Consider the following 23,904-nt stretch of genomic DNA (forward strand, 5'->3'; position numbering starts at 1 on the left):
CTATCTCTTTTTTTCTTTCTGTTCTTTCTTTCTTTCATTGCCAAAGCTACAAACCTGGGAATCTGCAGCTAGCAAAACTACTCAATTGCCATCTACCAACAGTAAGTACTGCTTAAGAAGACTTAGCTTCTTTTAAGCAGCATGCAGTCTGTGAAATGGCTAAAGGCTTTTCAATGTTGAAAGTGATATTTCAGTCTTTTTTACCCTCTAAGTTAGACAGAAAATTCTATGTATTCAATGATTGCATGGAAGGAAAGTTGCAAATAATCAGAATCACAAATGACAAAAGAAAAGAAAAATCAATATCATTTGTTTTTTTTGTAGTATTTTTGTATCGTAGATGTTGAAAAATCCAATCCAGATCAATATTTTTTCACACTCAAAAGTGAGGCCTTCTCCTAGAATACATTTAAATGAAACCATATTTCCAAAGTTAGAAAAATCTATCCATTTGGAAAACCTTCACTGACACTGAATCAACTTTTTTTTTTATAAATCTACCTTTTTATTATTCACCTCAGAAGGGTATGTATGATATTTAGCAGGTACATCTCCACTGAGTGTGTTTGCATTATTAGACTCTTTCACAGGTTTTTGCACACTTTGATAGAGACCTTGGAAATATCCCTGTACATTGAAGATATTTGGAAGTGTTTTCATCTCCCAGTACTAAGCATCGGTGGAAGTACAAGTTAATTGGTTTGGGTTTTAGTTTGATGCCCTTTCTGCATATTCTTCAGAAAAGAAATGGACAGTGTCAGATCTTTAGCCTTAATGAGTTTCAAGAGTGTTCTTCACTTCCTTTTCTTCGCTGTTGTGTTCCTTTTCTCTTGATTTTTAAAGATATTTGTGGGCTGAATTTCTAGGTCAGACTATCGGTTTGTCTTTCTCAATCCCCTATTTTTTGTTTGTTTGTTTTTGTTTTTATTTTGTTTGTGTTTTTTTTTTTTATTGTTCGTTTAGCTGCTGTTTGTTTCTGGCATGCTTTGTTCTGTTTTGGGCTTAAGTGCAGCTCTTTTCTAGTTTTTAGATTTTTGTGAGCACTAAAGTATATTTTCTTCTATTTTTTAATTGTAAGATTTTATCTACATTTTTTAACTGTCACTGAAGAGCAGCTATTTGTTTTATTTCCTTCATTTCAAAAATTATTTTATGAGTATTGATTTTACATTGTCTTCAGAAATGACCGTCCTACAGGCTGCTTTCCATACAGAATTAGATTCAGTTGTTCTCTTGAAAAAGCACAGCTCAAAAGTCTTGGGTAGCCTTTGTAGTTGAACTTAATAGATTTATGATAATATGTACTGATTCAAAGCTGCTTGTGATACCAGTCATGTTTTGACCATGGTCCAGTATCTAGCAACATTCAGTTTGCAGTCTAGTGCCAGTGCTGCAATCATTCTCTCTTCCTTGTATGCATATGTTGATTTTATACATTTTTGCTGCAGCCTGTGGTGTCACTTTTAACTGCAAGTCAGCCACACCTATGTGGTCAAGTATTATGATTCCTATACATTCGAAAAGCAGATGTCTGGTAACAGCAGCTCTGTTAGGTTCTGCAGGGTTCTGTTAGGTAGCTTACTTCTGCCTGTTGTCTCCACCCTAGAAAGAAACAGTGCTCAGCATTTAATTAATGGAAGTTATAATTATGGAGCACTTAGCTTTATGCACATATATGTTGTTTTAGAGTTGGCTTCATATAATGTAAAATATTTCTGTCTCGAAGAGGTTGAATTCAACAAATTCTGCTGTGACTGAAGTGTCTGTATTCAGCTCTGAGTGATGAGTGAAGACTTATAGGAAATTCTGAATTCATTCGTTATTCTAAAATGCCATGCAAAAATGATTTCCAGCTCCTCTAGGAATAAGACAAGGAAAGTAGAGGTCATGCAAATGAGTTGTGATTCCTGACATAATCATAACAGTGATAAGATGAGAGGTAATGGCCTCAAGTTGCGCCAGGGGATGTTTTGGTTGGATATTAGGAAAAATTTCTTTCCAGAAGTAGTGGTGAGGCACTGGCACAGTTGCTTTTATTCCAGCCTTTATGCATCTATTATCTATGGAACCTTGTGAGACAGTATTGGATTCTTATATAAGATGACAAGAGACAAAAATTGAAGATGGGCAGTGTGTGAGGGGGACCATGCCCAGATGGGCTCAGAGACATATATGGAAAAAAAAAAAAAATCTATGTGCTTGCAAAATGTACTGAAGTCCATAAAAATGGCAAAATGCCAATCCCTTGGTATGCCTGTAAATCATCACCATCAACTCATGCCATCTCCATGTCATATAAGGCTGTCCTAAAGGCAGTTTGCACCTGACAAGATTGTGAAAGCAGTGCTTTTAAAAGGCTGTTGATGAGAACCTAAATGCTATTCAGATTTTGTGTTGTGATGATCCCTAAGCCTTTTTGACCCAGGCAAGAACCTACTAAGCTAATAGTGAGATTGTTGCTGTTCTGAATAGGATTTGGTGTAACCTGCATGGTAGATGTGCCTCCAAAATCCAAGCACAGACTCAGCAGATTCCTGAAACCAGTTACTACTAGTCTTTCCTCAGCTGCAATGCTTCTCTTGACATCAGCCCTGTTTCCTGGATGTAGCCCCATTTCTTATTTCTTGTCTTTGCTGATAGTTTTGAGATAAAAGTTTCTGTGGCAACAAGTTATCATCTCTGATGAAAGAAAAAGTGTCATCTGGGTCTTGATACAAAGGCACTGATTCTTCACTTGGTCTCTGTAATATAACAGGAGTGGAATATAGTCTATTTCTTGTTTTATATATGCAGACTTTTCTCTCTTAGCTTGAATCAATTAAGTTTTTGTAAAACCTTATGAGGAGACTGTTTAATATATCTTCGTAACTCTATTAAGTCACTGACGATCATTTTATTTAGTTCATATAGCCTTTTTTGGTTGTAATACTTAGAAGGTAAAATAACATGGAAAATGGGAACAGGGCTGCATACTTCATTACTTTCCATTGTATTGTTTCATTGCCTAGTTATAGAGTCATTTGAAAAGAGAAAGGCAGAGGATTCTTGATTAAATTTGTCTGAATTTCTTAGAGAGAAAGGCTGATGGATAAAACAGATGAAGATCAGTTTTAAGTGCTTGTCTTTCAGATGTGCGACCCCTTGAGTTTAACACATACCTGGTTGTTTTGGTACAGAGCAGTAAATCTGAAGACTGATTTAGAGGGAATTTTTGAGCGAAAAACCATGCCTGGGAAGGGTATCTCTGTGGAGGGGATCAACATAATATCCAGACATTAATCAGAGAGGCTTTCATTTATTCATGGATGTTAACACCTCATTGTCTTTCAGTTTATTTAACACTTGTATTCATTTGTTCTCATTAACTCTACTTGTTATCAGTCCACAATAATTAGAAGACCAGCTTAATTTGCAGATTTCTTCTAAAAAGAAAAATATACAGGGATAAACACTTGAAGGCAAAAACTCTTTTCCATTTCCTGTACCTTTTGCGTGAAAATTCAGCTTTTAGAGAACTATATTTATAAGTATTTAAATTGCACTTACTAGACCTCCAGTAATCCAAGCTGGCAAATAAACATGAAAGCAGGCTGAGCAGAAAATTTAGGTATAAGGACTTTGTGAAATTGTTAACGTTTTCTGAAGACAATTGTGTGATTTCAGTGATTGTGGCTTCTGTATGGTTTTTCTTCCAAAATGACCTGTTTGAATAGAAAAACTACAGACATGAGTGAATCAAATGGGATTTCAGGATGGAATTTTATCCTAGGCAACCTTTACTTCTCTTGAGAGAGTAGGTGTGTTTCTGTGGCATGTTCTCAGATGTGTTAGCTGTAAGGGAGAGAATGAGTTAACACCTAGCAAAAACCATCACTGTAATAGGCGCGTTCCTTGGCAATCCTAGGAATAAGTGCATCTTATTAGTCTCCATGGAACATGGTGAACAAACTGGTACAGTTCCAGGGGAGGTTCAGTATTTCAGTGAGGTTTTTGCAGCTCAAATTTTTGACTTTGAATCACCTTAGTGCAGACCCTGGTGTATCTGCTGCAAAATCAGCATTTATTGAACTGTTCCATCTCTAAGCAAAGGATTTCCAAATCCTATGCTGTATCTGTGGCATTTTTATTTAGGATTACAGTTCAGCTTTAAAGTAGCTTCAGTGTTTGTTTAAAGATCCCCTGCATGGACCCCCTGTTTCTACACTGGCTTGAGCTTCATGATGAAATGTGAATCATGGTGTGGGATATGGATTGCAAAGGGTTAAGCTACTGTCAGTCCATGCAAAAACAAATATAAGTAGCTGACAGGGTAATTCATTTCGTTAACCGTGAAGATATGAGTCTTGATGAAGCTATCTAGCCTAGCATGGTGTAAAAGTGAAACAAGACATTTATATTAACAAGTGTCACTTGTCGGGAAAGATTCTAATAATGGAACATCTGTAAAAAGAATCATTTCTTTAAATTGATCTGATGGGCAACACTAAATTTCAAAAACTCAATAATTGTAAAGTTCATAGATCAATACTAAATGAAACATAGTAATATTCTCATTTGAGTTATTGACATATGAGAATTTTCAAATCTAATTTGGCTTTTGAATAAAGGAAAAACAGGGAAATATCCCACACAACTCCGTAAGACCACAGCTGAAGCTGAAAATAGGCATCTGTGTAGTTGCAAGTAAGTTTGCAGCAGGTTATCATTCTTGTTTAATGTTTCTTTGGTATGGGAAAGAGCACGTTTTCCTGGGTTAAATTTCCATTGGCTTTGAAAATATTCTTTTCACTTTCAAGAATGCAAGTTGTCAGACTACAGATTGAGGAGGAGACTTACAAGTGAAACTGATTCCATCCTTCCCCATGGTAGGAGAAATATGAACAAATAAGAGCTCAATAGCCTGATTCCAAACCCTCAATATGAAATACTATGACTTTTGTACATAGAAAAATGGACTGGAGGGTCCTTTTAGTTCTTAAAAACCAGTGTATCCCTAATTAAATTCCCACGTAGCCTAGTAGTTCTGGAGTCTCCATAGAACAATGTATACTAGCTTATGTTTGTGGCTATGCTCCATTTGATATTAGAGGAATGTTCCAATAATGATCATGTGAGGAATCCTTGAGTATGGACACCAGCTGTGATACTTCATGCTCTGTCCCTTGTCCCCTCTGTCTTGACCCAACCCTGAGTGAGGATTAGTGTTAATGGTGTAGCATCTTACACCTGAAACATTTTTGATGTTCGTCTTTCCTGCTAATGACTTCAGCAAAGGACTGACTTCAAAGCTGGGAAAAAGCTTTGAAATCTTGGAAAACAAAACCATGCAGCCCATCAGGTTTCTGCCTCTTCAAAGTGATCGCTAAGTGACCACTAAGCAGAGGACATTGAGGAGTACAATCTACAGCTTCAGCTGTGAAATTTAAAAATAGACAGGAGCCTTCCAGTCAAAACTCCATTATTAAGTAGGAAAACTTGCCAGAAGCCTGAGATGTAGGCAAAGTAAAAGGCAATAGTCATAGTGTTCTTTCTATAAGGACATGTTATGAAAGAATGTATTTCTTCCCATTGCAAGCATAGTAGGAATCTATTCTGGGATTACCATCTTCAATTACCAGTCTTGGGCATAAAGTGAAGCCTGAATTTTTTTCCCAGGTGGGCTTTGCTGGTTCAGCAGGTATATCTAACATGTCTGAGTCACACTGCCAGTGGATCATGTTCTCAAATACTACACAGTCTAGATCCGCAGGATGCAGATGTGTTGTGGTGCCTCTGGTTTAGGAGTCAGGTAACCTACTGGATTTACTGTCTGCTTGAGGTGCTTGATTTCATTCCACAAGTCATGGGGAGATCCCCATGGAGGTCCCTGTAAGCTAGACATACAGGAAGGGTATGACAGAGAAGATGGCAGAACCTGTGGTAGCTCAGTGAAACCACCAAGACAAAAGATTATATGAATCACTATTAATCTCCAGCTGTGGTTTCTTGAAACCTTTTGACAGAGCCCTCTTTCTATGCAAACTTGGTTTCAGTGGATCTAAGTTCCTACTCATTAAAAATGAAGTCAAATTAACTTCATTATATACTTCAACTATTCCCAGCTTTGCAGGAAGATGAGTTCTGCAGTTAAAATAACAGTTGTTAAGAGACTCTAATAAAAAAAGATTTTTAAGAATTAGGCAAGTAGAAAGCAAGAAAGAAGAGAACATATCGGAATTAACAAATTCTCAAGTGTTTTCTTCATAACTAATAGATATTGGGGGGCAGTCCCTGTTCACTCAGGGACTTGCTAGCCGTGTTGCAGCTTCTGTCCCTTAGCAGTTGGTATTTTTAGGATGAGAGGTAATGGCGTCAAGTTGCGCCAAGGGAGATTCAGGTTGGATGTTAGTAAAAATTTCTTGTCAGAAAGAGTGGTGAGGCATTGCATTGGGCTGCCCAGGGAGGTGGTGGAGTCACCATTCATGGTGATGTTCAGGAAATCTGTAGATGTGGCACTGAGGGATGTGGTTAGTGGGTACAGTGGGGATAGGCTGAAGGTTGAGCTTGGTGATCCTACTGGTCTTCTCCAACCTTTGTGATTCTATTCTGTGATTCAAGAGAACAAATCTGACAGAACACACACATTTTCATGATAGCTCAGTGCTAGCAGCATCACCCAGAACTGGAAAGGCTCTGAAGTCTTCTCCTGTAGCTACCCCAAGTACAAGTGGAGGCCACAATCCATATTGCTGGATTTATTCAGCTTTGTTTGAAGGATGGGTAGTATAAACAATAACTAAGAGGTTATGGTTAGTGTTGGCCTTAAAAGCAGCATGACAGCACAGGACAGGACAGTGACTGGAGAGTGTTTCACCACCACTGATGGAGTAGCTGGAGATGTCTGTCCAGCATACTCAGACAGCAACATACACATGAATGTGGGAGAAAGCAGCAGATGTCTTGACTTTGCCCAAAGGCTAGTGGGAAGACACGCATGGTCTCGAGGGATTTTGAAACTGAGGCCAGGCCTGTTTCACTTCTGTTATTTTTTTATTTTTATATATTTATTTATTTATTTTGCTGTGATTTGCTATTTAGGCTAACTGTTCTGTTACATCTTCCTACTTGGTCACATAAACTTAAAATCTTCCACTTCATACTTAAAAGTCTGGGTACCTAGATCTTGTCCATTTTCAGGAGCATCTGCTAGCTCTCATTCTGTTCCATAGTGTCATTTTATAATCTGGTTTCTTCATCTCATGCTGAATTTTAGACCCTTAAGATGGTGGCTAAGCAGTGGGTTAATTAATTCTGTGTGCTGAAATAACAGAAACATTTTTTCCACTATTTTTTTATCCTAGAAAGAAAATACACCAGGATAAAGACTCTTTAATCACATTCTACCTGAATCCAAGAATGTGTTAGAAACAAGAGTGACTGTGTCAAATAACCATCAAACAGACCAGCGTAATACATTTTCCTTCTTGCAAAAAGACTGCAAAGCTACAATGTAATGTACCTCCTGTTTAGGCAGCACTTCATGGGCTATTGATTTTAGTTCTAAGAAGAGTCTGACTGAGCGCTGTTTCCATTTGTCACCTTTGGATATCACCAGTGCCAAAAAGGTAAATTACTCCAACCATTTTGATCCGTAAGGCTATTGAAAGAGCAAAGATGGCTTCTGCAAAATAAATTAAGCTTTGCAAATGCTTTTTCTTCCCACCATGGAAGACCTTTTTTTTATGATAGAAGACATTATTAAAGCATCATCTGTTCTCCTTTTCAAAGACTGACTGTCTATATGGCCTGGAACAAGGGAATATGTTAAAACTATGAGCAACTGCAAATAAAACTACCACTCAGTCACTAATTGAGTGAACAACCATTACCTGCTATGGCAAATATGGACACATACGTGGCATAAAAGATCTGACTTTCATTTGATCCCTCCAGGTCAAAATACCATTTCATATGAGATTTCATTTTTTTCTTTTTCTTTGAATACAATGCAAGAGGGTCAGAGAAAGAACAGCAGCCTACAATCCATTCTTTCGTGTTAGAGCATTTCAAAGGCAGAATTAGATGAGCTGTACCTGGTGGGAGTATTGTAACAAACCACATGCACAACCATGACAGTTGAGCATCAGATAAATGGTTTCCTGATTTATAATTTTGGTTTTCTTCTTAGTCAAACATTATTAGTCTGAAAAAGGTACAACAAAAGATAGATTGATTGCTCTCCAACTAATTAATGCACATCCTTCAGTAAACGTTTAGTTTATCTGCCTGCTTGAAAGGCAGAAGGAGGAAGAGAGAATGTTTCTATTAACGCTTGCTGGTCTGTGCCTGCTACCCCGCAAAGAATAAAACCTTGAGATGGAACATTTTTCAGCTACTGAGTTCATATCTAAGGGCCAGATTACAACACCACTTCTCTGTTTGAATGAACAGCTAGAATGCTTTAATTTTTTTTTTTCCAGAGTCAGACCAATTTTCAGCATATCCCATTTCTTTAATCAATTCACTAGACTATATCAAAGGACATAACCAGGCAGGTCAGGATGTAGCTTGAAGCTTAACCTATGCTCTCCTCTATTTAACTCACTTCTACCGCCTCCCCAAGTTTCAGACCCTACTTTCCTGCAGCTTCCTTGAATGCAAAAAAGCAGAAGGAGAAAACAGAGGACAAGACTGTTCTTCAGCCTACATGAGGTATTGCTCCACTTCTCTTCTAGTGCTTTGTTCTGTTCTTTCTGATGTAACAGATTTTGAAGCCTTGATATTTATATCCTTATTACAGCAAAAGACAAGATCACAGCAAAAGATAAGGATGCTTGGGTCAAAGCACAGGGTGCAAGGCAAAGCTGTAGGCAAACCAGAGAAGCGAGTTAAGTGCTTGTAAATTACCTGTAGTGTGCAGTGCTTCATTAATTTTTGCTCTTTACATGCCTCTTCTCATGTCTGGCTTTGAAGTACTGGTGGAAAGTCACAGAGTTGTAGTGAATAGGACACAGTGTTCTACTTCTTACACTGTGCACATCTCTTTCACAGAAGGGGGAGTTTTGCAATCCCATCACTGAAGAGACATTACTATGCTGGGATCCCTTGTGAAATGAGTAACAACACTGCCAAAAAAAAAAAAAAGAAAAACCTGTTTTTTTTTTTCTAGTGCTCAAAATGTTTGGCACATTTCTGGACTCAGACTAAAAATCTCCTTTTGATTTCTAAAGCAAAGCTGCTGTTCTTCTGTCTTTCCTCTTTGTTCAGCTAAAATTGCATAGCTACTTACGAGCTACTGGTGAGGACCACCGACTTGTGGGATTTTGCCTGGAAGTCCAAAGTACACAGACCCCACTATTTTATGTGCATATGTAATGACCACTGCTGAAGTACTGGTAATAGTAAATCCTATGGTATTGATACCTGGCAATTAATTCAGAGTCGTCAACAATTAATTTAGAGCCTTCAACACATTGACTTTCTGCCTAGGGAAGGTTGTTTTTCTTAGGTAAACAGGACATCTGGAGACAAAAAGCAGTCTCAACATTCTACAAGCTGCATATCCTACTAGAGTTGTAAAAATAGACACTGTAACAAAGTTGTGATAATTAGAAGCTTAGTGAGGAGCTGATCATTTATAAACAATTTCTTCACCAAATAGAGGACCTGACGAACTTTGCATATGACCTTTTGGCCAGATTGCACCTTCAGTGGAAATGCACAGCCACCAAAGACCCTCAGCAAGAGCCTCATATTAACACAGTACATATGTACTGTGAGATTTAATATGTATAGCAATTCTCAGACTGGTGGGCACTAAAAGGTTATTGACGCATCAGTTCTTGTATATGTCCAAATGCTCTGTCTGCTTTTAGGTAGAGATATACTGGACAAATTATAAGAATTAATTACATCTGTAGATGGAAAAATTCAAGTACATATCCCTGAATGTGAAGCCATAGATGCCCAAGTCTTTATATTCCAGGAATATATAATGACAATTAATGCATTTATTGAAAATGAATGCGAGGGAATGAATGAGAAAGTGAAAATTTGGTTTTAATATTAATACAAGGTTTGACAGGATGTGCATTCTCACTAGCATCTGTGTAGAGGTAATTATAAGAGGTATAGAACTCTGTATAAGATGTATTGAAAGCTGCTTTGAAAGAAATAATAAGAAGAACTAACTATTTCCCAAGGAGTATTGATACATGGCAATTAATTAACCACAGGCCCCTTGTAGAGCCCCGTACTAACACAGATAGTGTTAGATTTTAACATGTATATCAATTCTTCAAATAGGCAGACGCTCTGTGGAAAATGTATGAATATTCTCATGTGTTGAATGTATATAGTCTGTGTGCTTTTAGCTCTGCCTATGCACATCAGGTGGAGTGATACCCTGTGCATCCAGTCATAACAACGAATGCCTGCTTCTTAATGCTACGTTGGTGTTAATGAGTTTTATTCCTGATTTCAGCGACAGAATTGATTATACTAATTTCCTGGATTTTTTTTCCCTCACCAAGTATGAGGGCAAGATGTTATGTGGGTGGATGAGGTATCTTTAGATATGCAGTGAGCAACTCAGGCACTAGGGGAATCTTATCTCTGGATATTGTCTCTGTCTTCCATTTTATTTTCAGTCTTTCAGCTGCTGCCATGAACCCAGGATCTATCTTTTCAGCTGGCAGGAGCTGACATAGCAGGAAAAACTGTCAAATATGGTATAGTTTCTCCCTTTGGATGCTCCTTCTTGCACCATTCTTGGTACAATTTTGGGTACCAGTACAAGAAATGAAGATAAACAGACAACAAAGATAATACACAAGGTCAGTCAGCATAAAGAAGAGCCATCAGGTATCTGATGCAAAATGCCACATCTTAGCTTTGTTGTTTTTCAAAAACTCTACTGGAATTTGAAGGGGTTTTAAAACACCAGTACCTGATTTGAACAATTGTGCTTATATCCGGGGTATGGCCCAAAACATGCATGCCACCCAAAACAACTGATCTGATCCAGAGAAATAGTACAACATTTCTGAAACAGGGAGGAGAAGTTTGGCTTCCATTGACTTCAGTCTTCTTTTGCACATGGGACTTCCCACTGTCAATCTAAATATGCATCAGATGTCTAAAAACAGTAAATCATTTAAGGGTTTTGACTGGGAAAATAGTTCAGAAACGCTTATGAATTATTACTTTTTCCACATTATTGCCATTAAAAATCCTCATCTTCTCAGTGTTTGCATAAGCCAAAGTGTTTTGCCTTGGGTGAATGCAGCTCCACTGAAGGATGTGATACTCTGAGTTGGTGCTCTCTGTTCCAAGGGGTGCAACTCTGCCACTACTGCTGAAATTTGAGGATGCTTTTCTCTGAGACAGTAGTGTTTAAAATTTCGTCCTGTCCATTAGATTGCTCCAGAATTAGCCATGTAAGTACATCTGAGTTCTGTGGCATCATGTTGCAATAAAAGTCGGTCTCTGAGATGAGGGTCTCTGGCAGTCTATTTATAGTTCAGAAGGTCAAACAGTTGGCTTAATTGGAAAACACTGCTCACCAGTCCCTGAGCATATTGATGTACTTTGCATTCGATGCCATTAGTTACTTGTGTGAGTTTCTAATATCACCTTTGTTAATAAGATATGTTCTCCATAATGGGCTGCTTGCAGTTTCCAAGAGCCATTTATATGCTAAGTTTGACAAGTTAGATGATGCTAAACTTATGCTGAAAGCAGTAGCTGTCAGAACTGTACTTGGGTGCAAGGCAGAAGTCTGTGACCTTCAAACTGTTTTGGGATGGGATGTATTAAAACCAACTGTGTGGTATATGACCAGGCAGCGAAGGTACTTCTTCAAATGTGTGTTGAATTCCTGCCAGAAAAGTTGCAGAAGTATATAAACCTCACAGCAAAGTTTGATGGACTTGGCTTGTAGTAGAAAGAAGGTGAAATAAAGTCACTGAATCACGGGGGTTGGAAGGGACCTCAAGAGATCACTGAGTCCCACCCCCTGCCAAAGCAGGTGCCCTACAACAGGTCACACAGGTAGGCATCCAGACAGGTCTTTAATATCTCTGTAGAAGAACTCAGAGTGCTCCCAACATGTCTGAATTAAAGTATACAATGGCAAACACACAGAGTGATTTGACCTAAAGATCTATCATCGATAAAGCTGCAGATTAGAAAAAAATCCTCTTCTCAAAGCAAAGGAAACTAAAAGAAGTCTAAAAATTCCTTCTTGTTTTTATGTCTTCTCTTCCCACACTCTTGCTTGCCTACTGATGTTGCTGAAGAAGGCCTCCATGTTTGTCTGAAATTGAGCTCAGGATGGCATATGCAAATAGGAATCATCTCTGATTTGATGTGAGGGGTGTGAGTAGTGAGGCTGCTGGTGTGAATTTTTTGGGTCCCCTAAGAGGTTAGAGGAGAATAAGGCTAATGTTAGGAAGGGGATAAAGGTGTGGGTTGAGATGTGAAGGAAAGCTAGTTGTGAGGTTATGTCCAATGGTGACTATTATTCAGCCTAGCTGGATGGAGGTGGAAAAAGCAATGATTTTTTTGATGTTGTTTTGAGTGAGGGCACATGTGGTGGCAGAGGGCTAAGAGTACATCTAAACACAAGCATATGGTTTGGGCTGTTTTGCTAGTGGTTAGAAGGGAATGAGTATGAATAAGCAAGAGAATTCTGGATACTACTATTGCAGTAGGGTGGAAACTGGGGTTGACACTCCTGTTGCTGCAAGGAGTAGAAGGTGAGGGCCAAGTTGAGCTGACTTTCCTGTAGAGGCTAGAATTAAGTCCAAGATGGGGGAAAGTATGTGTTTGGTGGGGATAGATGGTTTGTTGAATTTCTCAAGCATTTAGTGCGGAGGCTAGTGATGCAAACTAACTATTGCAATTGTCCTATTTAACTGATCCGCCCTGACAATTGTTTTAACTAGAATTTCAGCCCTGCAGACTGCCACTTCACTTTGTATATATTACTAATAATCCATTGAGGCACCCTGCCAGCCTACATCACATCCATTCAAAACTATCATTTATCATAACCTTCATAATCCGTCTAACCTTAAAAATAGACCTACACTCAATTATCCAATTGCATAATTTGTAATTTGATCTATCCTGGAATTGTAACACCATGCTTAGTCTCAGAACCATGTTTCACAAAATTCTTCACCTACCTTCTTTACTTCCCAGTTGCCATACTAATACTACCCGTTGCAAACTGTATATTCCTTCTCTCAAAGGCTGAGAGGAATCGTGTCACTCCTACTCGTTGGCTGATGATAAGGATGAGCTGAAGCTAACACAGCAGCATTACGAGCTGTAATCTACCACCGAATGAGAGTTATGTTATGCAATATAACAAAATAAAGATAAGCATGTGAATTTTTAACACTTGAATTTAGTACTGTGCAGTACGAAGAATAAAGGATCTTAGTAGAGTAAATCAGTTTAAGAAGGTAAGCAGTTTTAGTTTAAAATGGCAGGCTGGAGTATTTATCTGATAAAAAGTCATTTGAAGTATTTGACAGAAAGTTATAGGAACGGAAGAGCTAGACATAACTGTTTCTAAAACATTGTAACAACATAAAATGGGAAGAAGGGAGACTGAGATTGTACTGTTAACATTTTCATGAAAAAGACAAAACACTGAAATTAAGCAAGCAAACTCTAGTGGAGGAAATAGAAACTCTATTTTCTGAAGGCCGTGCAGGGAGACATAATGGTTGTATACCTTCTAAAAGTTTATAGTTTAGTGGTGCAGGCTCAGAATAAAAGAATTCAATAGCAAAATGAGTCAACACTTAAACCTAAATTGTAATTTATAAGGGACTCTCTTCTCACGCAAATCAAATTTGGAAGCAGAATAATGTCTTCTGATAGCTAGGCAGTATTTGCTGAATGTGCTGCATGGCAGTTTGCAATACACAGCCATTTGAAATTACATTTATAAAATAAATGTTCAATTCAAAACAATTTTTAGCCTATTTATGGACACCTAATACAAAATTGTTGCTACACTATATATTTCTTCATATACGGCATTGCAGCATGCAGACAGTAATGAAAAATGGAGGCAACAGAAAGTTCTTGCAAATGAAAACAAGAATGTAACTGTGTTCTTCCTGCTTCATACCAGGGAATGGTGGCTTCCAAAACACTGGAAAACAAGGCAGTTGGTGAGAAAGTCTCAGAACTGACCCCATGCACGAAAAAAAAGGACCAAACAATGCCAAGAGCAGCCACTCCCTGGCATGTGCACCCTGCCTGATATGTCAGGGAGAACAGGGTCACATGGGCCTACACATCATGCTTTCTCTCCTTCACTTTGCATTTGCTGGGACAGATGCAATAAGGGTGCTAGTACATATGGAAGCTCTGCTCTTCCAGTGGACCTCAGCAGAATGCATGCAGAAATTTCTCTTTGTTATCATACTCTCCTCACTGCTTAAAAGCACTGTTCATTGAATCACGTAATGTTTGGACTGGAAGGGACCTTAAAGCCCACTCAGCCCCAAACCCCTGCTGTGAGCTGGTTGCGTTCACCAGCCTAGGGCCCAATCCAACCTGGCCGTGAGCTCCCACAAGGATGGGGCACCCAAAGCCTTTCAGGGCAGCCTGTGCCAGGGCCTCACCACCCTCTGAGTAGGGAATTTCTAACTAACATCCAACACAGATCTTCAGTTTTTCAGTTCAAAACTATCACTGCAAACTGTCTGAGAGAGCACTCAGTCCCACTGTCCATGTCAACAAGAAAGACGTTCGGTTATCTGAAGCTACCACATAATTTCCAGTAATATGCACCACATTGTTGCAGAAACTATGAACCTTTTAGCTAAATTTTTGAATAGCATAGCATAAGCATAGCATAGCATAGAATAGTTAACTTGGAAGGGACTTTCAGACATCTAGTCCAATTGCCTGACCTTATCAGGGCTAAACAAAAGTTAAATTAATAAAACCATCATCCAGATGCCTCTCAAACAGTGATATACATGGGACATCAACCACCTCTCTAAGAGTCTGACCCAGTGTCTGACGGCACTCACAGCAAAGACATTTTCCCTGATGAAATGTCTTTCATCAGGGAAATTCCAGTCTGACCCTCTCATGGCACAACTTTGTGCTGTTCACATCCAGTTCCTAGGAGCAGAGCCAGGATGGTAAACCTTACCATCTTTTCTTTTTGTATTGTGGAGCCCAGAACTGCACACAGTACTCAAGGTGAGGCCACACCAATGCCAGAGATACAGTTGGATGATCAGATTTTTGGCCAGCTGGCCATGCTGTGTTTACTGCACCTCCAAAGGCAGTTTGCCATTTGGCTGCCAGGACACTGACTGCTGGCTCACACTGAGCCTGCTGTCACCAGCAGCCCCAGGAACCTTCCTGCTGAGCTGCTCTCCAGCCACTCCTTTCCCAGCTGTGCCTGTGTCTGGTGTTGCTCTGTCCCAGGAGAAAAACTGCAATTTCCTTTGTTGAACTTCATGCCACTGATAAATGCACCATTCTTCAGTCTATCTATGTCTCTCTTCAAGGCCTCTTGCCCCTCAACAGCACCTCCCAGTTTAACGTCATCAGTAAATTTACTAAGGATGCACTTGACTCCTGCTTCCAGATCAGTGATAAAGATATCGAGCAGAACTGGCCCTCATCTTGCACCCTGGGGAATATCACTAGTGACCATCTGTCAGATAAATGTAGACCCATTTGCTACAGAGGCTTATTCTCTGTGCCCTACCATTTTGCCAGTTAACCATCCAGTGTAGCATGAGCTTGTCTCACCATGGACAGTTTGTCGAGAAGCATGCCAGGAAGTATAGTGTCAAAAGCTTTACTAAAATCCAGAAAGATTATGTCTGCTGCCTTTCCTTCATCCACAAAGCAGGTGACCTTATCATAGAAGGAAATAAAATTACTAAGGCAGGACTTTGTCTTAATGAACCCATGTTGACAATGCCTCCTAATAGCTTTGTTCTTTAAATACCTTTCAATATCTCCAGCACAATCTTCTCTTGTCTTTTTCTATAGACTGAGGTTAGACTAACAGGTCTGTGGTTTCCTGGGTCTTCTCTCGTGCCCCTTTTGTAGCTGTTTATAACACTGGCTAGCTTGGACCTCGTGGACCTAAGAACATTAAGCTGGTCCCTTACAATTTGGTGACCACCATAGTTACTGCTCTCCTTGGATGGATTCTAGCAAAATGATTCACCAGACCTCTCTCAAACTAAAAAGCTTCACGTTACCTTGTCCTCCAGTGGGCAATGCCTTCACTGTGATTGCTCAGTGAACTCCTGGTGCCTTCTCTACTAAATTCTTCTTACTTTTGGGATGCCACTATGGAAGAAAAGATAAGACAGGCACCTGAGCATTGTTCTGGGTTCTCCTGGACTCTGAAATTTGTTTCTACCTGTATCAAACAGAGTAAAATAAGTGGAAGCTTCACAGAATAGATCCTGAAGTCAAGAGCTACTTCCTCATTCTTTACATGAAGATTAAAAGAGTCAGTCAGTGGCAAATTGCTGGGACTAGAGCTCAGGTTTCTTAACTCTGTCAAGCGCTCCTTCCATCTGTCTTTACTGCCTGCCACAGTTAATTTTTAACATCTGCAAAGCTGTAATGAAATTATTTACATGCTTACAACAAAACATACTGTTTGCTGGATTCCACTAGTGTTGCTTAAATTTTACTTCTACAGCTAAACTGCAGAAAAAAATGTCTCAGGCAATATAAAAAACAGGTGACACTTGATAGCCACAGTTACCATATTTGGATTCTTTTTTTTATTGAGAACAACACTTCAAGGACAGATGGATTATTACCTTTCCACAAAAGTACTCACATTTCTGCTGAGTAACCTTCTTATCATCTCCTTTTATTACTAAATCTTAATGAGATAGTAATATAAAACATAATTAATTTTATCATCATTTTAAAATTAATGTGATAATCAAAGTAGAATTCCATCTGCAGGACCCAATTTGGATCTTTGGTCTTCTAAAAATTCCCCAAAATACCCACCAATTACAACCAAGGCTGATGATAAATTTGGGGATTACATTTCTAGACAACAGAGTGAGAATGATACTCTTGTCAATAGGATGCCAAGCAGTTATCAGGCAGTAAAAACTAACCAAGCTCTTATAATCAACAGCAGAGAATGATGGCTTTGCATTTAATGGACTGGATAGGAAATCTAAGATCACAACTCAGTTGCCTCATTAGTGTACTTAACATCTACACAACACAAACATCCCTTGGAGTACAGGCCCAAGAACACTCAGTCAAGAAGCAATGGCTTATGAAAGTGATTATAGCTAATGAATTTCACTTCACGGCTCAGGGGCACACACGTGGGCTGCTACTCACTCCTAGTATTGAGTAGCACTTTATTAAAAACCCAAGACTTTTAATCACATGCAGCCCACATGCTCATGTCCCATTCCTGAGTTCAGTAACCTTGGGGACCTGGGTCCATAGCCCCAAAATCAGAATGGTTACTGGGTCCGCAGCTCCAAAATCAGAAATTATTTGATAATTCCTCAGAACTTTGCAGTCAAACAGGCTGCACTTGCACACATAAAGAAAGTGACTTTGTAAACCCCTGTCAATGAGGGCCTGAATTGATCTCTGCCTTTGCTTCCCAGCTACAAAATACAATCAGGAACACAGATCCCTGTGGGCTGTGAAGCCCTTTACCTGTTTTATCTTCTGAGGCTCCACTTCTGCAGCATATACATACGCAACTTTATCACCGTGACTACGCTGATGTGGGTGGAGCTGCAGTAGGATTGGGTTTGGCAAGTTCATGCTTACGAGGTCATGGACTAATAGATACTTAGGATGAGATTTATTCCCCAGTTAAGAGCCCATACAGCACCTAGGCATCAGATCCTTCAACTTTTTTTCTGGCTTCTCCAGTAAGAAAGTATGTAATAATAATAGTGAAGCGAAAAAGTTCTATCTAGTCTTTGTCATTTCACAGCACTGACATATTTCACATCTGGTACTGTGTTTGTCTTTTCTGTTCACCCCTATTAATTTATGATATATCACCCCTATTAATTTATGATATATCCGTAGGAATGCAGACTTGGAAGACCAATTGGTCATTTCTAATAAATACACAATTATACAATATTATACAATTGCTAATCAAGAGAAAAGAAAAGAAACCTGCTTTGCACAGCTCTGAATTTCTAATGTGCAATTGGCCAAACAGAACACAGAGGTTTCAATCAATAGCACACCTGTTTACATGGGCTGATGTAATTCAGACAGGCAAAAAGAAGCATGAAGGACTAAGTAGCTAAGGACTGCTGCCCTGTTTTTATTTCAGCTCCTTTCCACAAGGCTGCACAGCACTATTATCAGGTGAGAGGCGCTGAGCGGCATTTCATGTATTATTTAAGAGAAACCACAGCTGTTTTAGATGGTAAAAGGGTGCAATGTCAAGTGAGCATTATCCGTTATTTTCACTCGAGCTGAGAAATGTTTTAGCACTGTTTCCTCTCTACAGGGAAACCTGGCTAGTGGGTCACTTCTCACTCCTATCACTGAGGCCTTGAGAGCTGCTTTAATGAGTGCTAGCTCCCTGCTGATTATTGATTCCATCTGGTTCAATGAACAGGAATAAGTAGTTTCTAATTTGTTGTGACATTGCATAGATGTGTTTATTTATTAAAGGAGAGAGCTGTGGGAGCATGCATCCCATTCAGCACCAGTACCACGAGCTTGGTATTGGCAGGAGAGAAGCAGATCCCTGCCGCTGAGCGGCAGGCCACGGCAGGTAGCTGGGATGGTGAGATGCTCGCCGTTATTGCCTCTCTGCAGAGTCAGCCTCTCACACATCTGATCACATCAGTCACCGAAGACATTTCCCGTGTCAAACCCTTTCATCCCACTCACTGAGATCCTAGTTCCTGACTCTAGAGCTGCATTTGCGTGACTCAGTGCCTGTGAACACTCTGATGCGGCTATGAGCACATTATCTGAGATCTGAGGTATAGCTGTACAGCTTTGCAATGTACTGGGAGACTGTGTGGTCACTTTTAGGGCCTAAAAGTCACTACTATGTCACTACTTTGACATCTTGACACTGAGGATTTGAAATCAATTCACAGAAAAACAAGAATGGTCTGAAACCAGTTCAAGGTTGCAGGGGCTACCTTCCCCCCAGATTATTGGATTTGTGTTCAGGAAACCTGTGTTCCAGCTTCATATGTATTACCTGTGGAAGGAAATTCAACATTATAGCTAACCTACCAATAAAATGAGATCTAAATAGATCCTTTTCCCTTGTTACTCCCTGCTTCATCCATGGATATTCAACTGTCCAGGCCAGAAAAAGTGTCTCACTCCTTGTTCAAGGCAAAACTTTTTATAATGGAGTCATCATCTGCGCTGGGGCTTTAGGCATGTCTTTTACAGAAATAACAACAACAAATTTTATCCAGAGGAAAAAGGCAAGGAATTATGTATGGTTTTCCTGAAAGCACTATGATGTGATTTTTTGCCCTCCTGTAATGAGACAAAAAATGGTACAACACTGAATCCCAAATGTGCTCTTTTTTCAGTAATGTAATATTACAGAATTCTAGCGAGGCAACTGATGTTTCTTTCCTTTCATTTTCTCTAAAGATAGTTTCTCAGCTCTGTGAGTTGGAACTGGATGTTCTATACTGATGATTAAATAACCCAATTATTCCTAGGTTTTAATCACTAAATATTCTTGTTGGAGTATATTTGGAACACATTTTTGTAATTCTATTGGCAATTTTGCAGACAATGAAATAAGTTGGAGGAGAGGGTCTGCCTTCTGCCTATACCCAACAGTACTGTGTTTTCTGACAGCTGTAGGCCCTTCAATCCCAGAAAAATTACTCTACTTTGTCATTCTTACTTCAGGGAGGAAGAAGCTGTGTCAGAAATGGAAGCATGAAATAGAGCACTTCAGTGGATAGAGCAATTCCAGGAGGGAATTCTGCACTGAATGAGTCATCACCAGGCCTATACAGTTCACTGCTTGTATACGTGTACAAACAAGTGCAAACTCCAGGAAAAGAGATGCCTTTTGTACCTCACTAAGAGCATGCACATTAAGGTCCTTTTCAGACCCTCTGCTTTCACACACTGGAGTAATCTACTCTCAGCTGCCTCGTTCAGAAGATCTGGTGAACAGAGGTTTGTTAGTGAGATTCTTGACACCATCTACAACAGCATCTGACGGTACCAACAACTCTATTAGCCTAACTTTGGCATATAAACAAGAAGGCACCCGGAAGTGCTGGATGTCATACACACTTGTCTTCCTTGCCCATTACCAGTCAATGTCCTTGCCACACTATTTGGGTCAGGAAGAACAAGCTTGCTCCTCTTCTTTCCCTCATCCCCACCTATGGGATCTAAGAGAGGGAAGAAGGAGAGGAGCAAAACTTCACAGCAGTGTTCTATGCTTACCCCAGGCCTCTTGGAGGCCTTGAAAGGCAAGGTTTTCTCCCAGTCATCTAGGTTTGATGCTGAGATCCGTCACACACTGAGGTGTTACTCAACTGCATGGAAATTAGCACATGAATGCAACTCCTGAGCTGTGGATGAACTTATGCAAGTACTCAATGAAACAATGAGATCTTACTCGCACAACTGGTACAGGCTGAAGAAAAATAATTCAGTCAAAGCAAAGTCAGCAGGGGGTTACAGTAATTCCTTGATTAAAATCTGTGATTTTTAAACACATACCCAATTCAATGAGAACAGAAAGAAACACGCATTCATTAACTCACATAGAAAAGAATCTCAAAGTAATGTCTTTCAGCTCAGTAATAAATCAGAACTGACGTTTAATAAAGTCACTCTCACAGTGTTTCTCATTTGATTATGATCACAGTGCTTCAGGAAAGCTACTGGTTGTTTCTCAGTCATTTATGTGTCTGATTACCAGTGACTTTAATTTCTCTTTTTTTTAACTGCAGTCTCTACTGTTGTGTTCTTTTACTCTAATGGTTACATTTGTCTGAAAGAAAGGAATTGCCATCCAAGAGAATAAGATTTCAAAATTCTTTAAGTTGGGCAGAGAATAAGATGTCCTAGAATCACTTGCAAACAAAACACTTAGAAATATTTTCTTTATACATTTTCTTCTTTCATTTCAGTGAAGTTGGAGCTGGTGATCTGTAGTCACATTATTCTATGTAGTCAAAATAGAAAATAAATGCCTGAACCTTTCTGAAATATAACATTCTAACTTTCTGATAGAAAGACTTAATAATTATCCACTGAGAATTTGACCAAAAATGACATTTACCTGCATGATATTTTCATTCTATAGCATCAGCATTTTCCAATTTCAACAAGTGACCTTTGGAAATTTTAAACTAGCCTTATCTGATGCAAGTTAAGCTATACTGTCATTACTCTGTGGGCCTCTGTCATTTGTTCACAGGAAGCACTATGTGCAGAACTTATCTTTGAATTTAGGAGACAAGATTGTGCATCACAGTATGAAGTATTCATGAAAGCAGAAGAGAAATAGAGGGAAAGAAAAAAGAACACACATATTCAGGCACTGCATAACGGAAGCAGAGAGCAATGAAATGTGGAATAAACTATTTCTATATGTGAAAATGTGTTGTATCTATAAAAAAGCTAACAACTCCTGGGGCTATCAATAGATAACAAAACAAGTGCATAAGCTTATTGTCCAAAAACTTGCTTGCCCCTGACCTGGTGCGTAATACACAATGCCGTGGGCAGACAAGATTTGCTTGTAGAGTGTTCTGAATTAACTGAGATCTTTGTTGAAGACACAAATATATGGTAATTGTGGTTTCTCAGCTGTTGTAAAATTGTCTTATGTTTGGGAGAGCACTTCTCAGATGTCTCTGGTACATGCACAGAAGCCATTTGATTTCATGTTTAAGACTATATGTGGCTCCTGGTGACTTTCTTATTGAAACTGAACCACAACAGACTATCTTTCTCTGTAACAACAGCACTTGTAGCCTCATTTGAAACCTTACATCAGTATAGAAAGATAATAAGACAGATTCCATTTACCTGATTACACTAAATCACCATCCCAGGAACAGGAAGACTGTCAGCTGCCTGGGCTCTGCTCCAGTGCTGAGGATGGACATGGAATGGACCTGTTTTCCTCTCCCTCTCACAACAGAGAGGGGTACAAAAGCTGCATGGGGCCACAGGGTCCCCACAGAGGTTCTCAAAAGTCTCATGAACTTCCTTCTTCCCTGCACCCTTGGCAGAATTTCCCTGATTGCTACTACACTTAATGGCATTAGGATCTTTGAGCCATTTAGCTATTAGCTATTTATATCCTTGTTACGAAAGGTTCAAATAATGTTGCCAGTGTCACTTTTACAGATCTACCTCCAAGGTCCTTCAGTGCCCTGTCACAGGAGTACTGAAGCAGAGAGTCACAAAATAGTTGGACCCAAATTCTGAGGTTATCTCCAGTAACTTCAGGGAACAACCCTACACTTACAGGCTAAGTAAGTCCCCCCACATATCCTGTGCTGTAAATTGCGAAGTCTCAACTTTGTTATTATTTATTTTAACAGTGTAAAATGAATGGCAATTGTTAATATTTTTTTCTGGAACATGAAGCACTGCAAAGAGATATATGTATAAATCTAAATACAGGTAATAATGTATTAAAATGTCAGTATGACTTTTCCTAACATTAAATGTGCATCAGGAAGCTATTCAAGGATATTCATTTCAAAGGGCTTTATGAGTTGGACTCGCACTTCTGTCTAGTTTTATGCCATTCATATCAAAATACACTAAAATCCAATAAAGCTTTGCAGCTAAAGAAGTATAAACACATCCAAGGAGCATATGTATATATTTATATTAATGACTTGCTTATGTAATCCCACATTTATCATATTTAGGACCAAAATATTCTCCTGCTCTTTTTTTTTTTTTTTTTTCCAAAAATGCCCTTTCACTCAGCCCTTGCTGAAGAGAGACATCCCACAGCCAAGCACTCCTGCCCACAGTTTCAACATCTGCAGCTTTTGCACAGATAGGTAAGGGACCGTTCTTTTTTGGAGTACCCACTCATTTGTCACAGTGCTTATCTCACAACTGTCAGTACAAGTGCGATACCCATGCTCCACACAGAAGATAAACAAGCACTAAGATACCTGCAGTTTGCTAGACAACAACGGGAGAGGAAAAACTGGAAATGCATGCTTATCAGATGGTTAGAATTGCTGATGTTTAAAATGGGGACGCTTCCCTACCAGAACTGCAGACCATCATGGAGGAGGTGTTGTAATACAAGCCCCAGTCCCTCCCACTAATATGTAAGTTGGTGGGAGACTGGAGTTCACAAGTTGGTGAGTAAAGCAGCCAGTGGGCAGCTAAACATGGTCACCTGCCCTCCTTCACACTACATTCCATAAAAGCTTCCCTCGACTTGTGTTAAAATCCCTGGGCTGCAAGACTCTTAATTAAGGATATAAAAATCTGAATTAAGGATATAAAAATCTGACCTCCAGTCGTTTCTCTATCACAGAGTAAAAGTTTTCATATCATGTCTGTTTGAATAGATTCCACTGTATTCCATGCTGGCAAGAGAATACATGAACACTGTTCATATTCTTCTTCTCTTGCCATTTTTACCCCTCTTTCATCCCTGTTTTTTGACCGTATTTCTGTACTATCTCTGTACAATTCTGAACGCAATGACTCCTGCTTGTGTGATAATGCAAGTACTAAACAATAGGAACAATGATGATAATGTTGTCAGCATTGCTAGTTATTTAACATTACTGCAGCTTTCCAGATTTCAAACCTTTTAAAGGTCTTGCCTTGCATACGTGGAAGTACTGCTTGTATCCCTTTGATCAAACCTTAATTGTGCTTGTGCCATGCATCAGTTTATCT

General features: G+C 39.3%; 1 long non-coding RNA gene across 1 annotated transcript in view; it reads left to right on the plus strand.

Moving 5' to 3' along the window:
• The window catches only part of LOC136048441 (uncharacterized), a 104,861-nt gene extending 82,714 nt beyond the window's left edge, over positions 1–22,147 (plus strand). Inside the window, exon 4 of the long non-coding RNA XR_010622176.1 lies at positions 21,434–22,147. This is a non-coding gene — a long non-coding RNA (uncharacterized LOC136048441). The remainder of the gene's footprint in view (positions 1–21,433) is intronic.
• Positions 22,148–23,904: the final 1,757 nt, after the last annotated feature.

The sequence above is a fragment of the Cyrtonyx montezumae genome, unplaced genomic scaffold (genome assembly GCF_038088225.1).
Source record: "Cyrtonyx montezumae isolate F1298 unplaced genomic scaffold, pur_monq_1.0 scaffold_2, whole genome shotgun sequence".
Classification (NCBI taxonomy): Eukaryota; Metazoa; Chordata; class Aves; order Galliformes; family Odontophoridae; genus Cyrtonyx; species Cyrtonyx montezumae.